This window comes from Podarcis raffonei, chromosome 5, assembly GCF_027172205.1.
Source record: "Podarcis raffonei isolate rPodRaf1 chromosome 5, rPodRaf1.pri, whole genome shotgun sequence".
Lineage (NCBI taxonomy): Eukaryota > Metazoa > Chordata > Lepidosauria > Squamata > Lacertidae > Podarcis > Podarcis raffonei.
The window spans coordinates 95,978,313-95,981,938 of NC_070606.1; the positions used below are offsets into that span (position 1 = coordinate 95,978,313).

At 50.8% G+C, this 3,626-nt stretch overlaps 1 non-coding gene across 1 annotated transcript; it reads right to left on the reverse strand.

The window, feature by feature from the left end:
* Positions 1-3,511: 3,511 nt before the first annotated feature.
* Positions 3,512-3,626, reverse strand: LOC128414997 (small nucleolar RNA U13). The gene has a single exon (XR_008330800.1). It is a non-coding gene; the product is annotated as a small nucleolar RNA U13 (small nucleolar RNA).

Sequence of the window (3,626 nt, forward strand, 5' to 3'; positions counted from 1 at the left end):
GGAGCAAAACTACACGGTCTATGACCGGGAACTGCTTGCAATTTATGAAGCCTTTTGACGATGGAGACATTTGTTAATAGGGGCGCAGCACAAGATCCAGGTGTGCACGGACCATAAGAACCTGGAATACTGGAGGACTGCACGAGTACTCAACCAGCGGCAGGTGCGATGGGCCCAGGAGTTCTCCAAGTTTTTCTTCGAGATTCGGTACGTACCGGGAGAGGAAAACGTCAGAGCAGACGCCCTCTCCCGGAAGCCGGAGTATATGGAAGGGGAAGGACCACCAGAAGCCCGACATGTGATCCCCGAGAACCGATGGGTGAGGGGGGGGTATTAGTAGAGAGACGAGAACTAGCCGGGCTGACAAAGGACGACGAGTTCGCACAAACCAAGATCAGGGAACTCGGGAGCACGGGGGAAAACCATGGGGGTTTTGAGGAGAAAGAAGGGGTACTGTATTACAGGGGAGCACTGTACGTACCAGGGGATGACTTGAGGAGAAGGGTGCTCAAACAGCTCCATGATAGCCCGACGGCGGGGCATTTTGGTCAACACAAAACCATGTTGCTGGTCACCAGGCAGTTCTGGTGGCCAAGGGTGAGGGAAGATGTACGGGAGTACGTACGAGGGTGTGACTGCTGCCAGCGAGCAAAGGGGGAGAGGGCGGCGCCAGCGGGGTTACTAGAACCCTTACCCACACCGGGAAGACCATGGGAGGTGGTTTCCATAGATTTTATGACCAATTTGCCCAAGTCAAGGGGGAAAACAGCCGTCATGGTAGTTGTCGACCTGTTAACAAAAATGTGCCACTTTATCGCTTGCTCACATGCGGTGACAGCAGAGGAAACGGCTAGGCTGTTTGTGGAGCACATCTTCAGGCTGCACGGCGCCCCCTTAAGGGTTTTATCAGACCGAGGGAAGCAATTTACTTCCAGGTTCTGGAGGAAGCTCATGAGCTTGCTGGAAGTCGAGGTAAGCTTCTCCGCGGCCAGACACCCGGAGACCAACGGGCAAGCGGAAAGAGCGAACAGTATACTCCAACAATACCTACGCTGCTATGTGAGCGAGAGACAGAACGATTGGGTAGAGAAACTAGCGTTGGCCAAATTTGCGTACAATAACGCGGAACATGTGTCCACAGGAATGAGCCCGTTCATGGCCAATCATGGGTGTCACCCCAAGGCCTTCCCAGGGGGAGGGGAGGAGAGGTGGAGTGTTCCGGCAGCGGAGCAGTTTGTGCAAGAAATGGAGGCCTTACACCAGCAACTGAAGATGAACTTGGAACGGGCCAAGGAAGTGTATAAGAGGCAGGCCGACAAACACCGTAGGGAAGGAGAAACCATACGGGTAGGGGACCGGGTGTGGTTGTCGACTCAGGGGTTACCGTTCAAGGGAGGTTGCAAGAAGTTGCGGCCAAGGCGGCTGGGACCTTTCGAGGTAACACAGCAGGTTAATCCCGTGGCCTTTAGACTCAAGTTGCCAACCAGCATGAAACTATACCCGGTGTTCCATAGATCCCTACTCTCTCCGTACAGGGAGGGACTGGAATTGCCGGGGCAAGAGAGAGGGGTTCCCATTCACCCACACGTGGAGGAGAGGGAATTTAGTAGTCAGGTCATGGAAATACTCGATTCAAGATGGCGAGGGGGGCAAGTGGAATATTTGGTGGCTTGGGAGGGGGAACCAGAATCAGAAAACACGTGGGTTCCTGCGGAAAACATCAGGGATGAGTATCTTCGGGGAGAGTTTCACGGCAGGTTCCCTAGGAAGCCCAAACCCACATCGAGGTTCTGGGAGGAGCAATTTGGCACCACGGATGAGGAAGAAGATTTTATGGGGTTTCCGGCCTCCGAAGAGGAGGGAGGAGAGGTATCCGGGGGAGAGGAATCGGACTGGGAAGAGTACCCTGTGCGAAGAGATAGCAGCAGGTGGAGAGAAATGTTTGAATCTTCGGAAGAGGGAGAGAGCTCCTTCCGGGGATTTCCTGCATCACCGTCAGGGGAAAGGGAGGAATTTAGGCCAAAGGAATGGAACGGAGGTGAGGGGGGTCCTGGAGGGGAGGTGGATGTCAGGGAACTGCCTTCGGAGCCTAGGGTGGAGGTAAGGCTCCCTGACGATGCAGGAGAAGGAACCAGCAGGGAGAGAGAGAGAGCTTCCTTTGAGGAAGGAATTAGGAGGGACACCAGGAAGCAAGAGGAGGCTGCGGAGGGAGGGCTCCGAGACTCTTCCACAGAGAGCAGCAGGGAGAGCCCAGGACCTCCGTTGGGCACGCCCACTCTGCGCAGGAGACTTACACGCAGAGAGGCTAGGCGGAGACTTGGAGTGAAGGAATTTTTATGTTGGAAGAAGTTCAGAAAGCGCCCACTAACGGATTCTGCCAGTGACTGAGACAGTCATGGAGAAAGGGCTGTCCAGCCAGGTAAAGGTTTATCCAGGCAACGCTGTCTAGAGCTGCAGCACCCTTTACGCACAAGCAACCCCCAATTCCCTTTACAGATACGAATTTGCTGAACTAATTGTTAAAAAGGGATATAAAAAAGGGAGGCGTGAGGAAGTCAGGAAAATAAGTTAATTGAAGATGAATAATTAGAAAAGAGTGATTTGTGTTTTTCTTATTCTATGTTTTGTGTGTTGATTGTTCTTTTTTTCCCCCTTGTTAAATGTTTGTATTTTATGTATTGTGAAAGTTTGTATTGTTGTGTTTTATATTTTCTCTGTGTTTTTATTGTTCTATTTTTCTATTGTTAAACTTAATAAAATATTATTTTTTTAAAAAAATTACATGGCTACGAGTTGATTGCCAAATAAGAAGATTGGCTGAGAATATGCATGGCCAAAGCATGCCTAAGCCAGTCATTCTCACAATTGGCTATAGAGTGGTTGCTATATTTTAGCTCAAGATATGTCCCCCGCCTTCCCTTATCTTGAGCTTAGGCTGGGAATAACCAGCCTTGCGGTTGAGACTGTCAGAAAATGATTGCTCAGGCTCAGCAGCCCAGCTGGCTGTGTGTGATCTGTTTGCTTCAGGGTTATGGTGCTCAGATATCTGTGGCACAAGGCCCGTAGCTTCTGGGGCAGCCCAACAGGTGCCACCACTATTTTGTGCAATGGATGGCAAGAAGAGAGGGGCGCTGGATTTTGGCGTTACATTGCACCACTGAAATTTGTGCATATGCAACTCAAAAGGACTGAAAGGGAAAGGGAGAGGTACTGGCAAGGAAAGCAGTCAGGTTCACTGCTGGCTGAAGTGAACCTCTGACAAGGTGTAGGAGGAAAGCGGCGGCAGCTGGACAGGGAATTATAGGAGCTTATCCTGACTGCAGTCCATCCCTCCTTCTCTCACCTCATATGGCCCTGGCTACTCTCGCTGAGGTGCTTCTCTCATCGCTGCTGTGCACCTCCCTCTGTATTCAGTAGCTCTTGCAAGTAACGCTTACACCCAGGTATCAATGGAATGTTTTCAGAACAAACGTAGGAATGTGTTATGTGTGCTTTTTGTTTTGTTTTTTTAGATCAGAAGGGTACTGTGCCCTGTTGTAACAATTCGGGACTGCACATCTCATGCAGGCGCATGATGACCCACTTTTAAAGTATCCCAAGGCTCTTTGATGATGCTACGAAAAGAT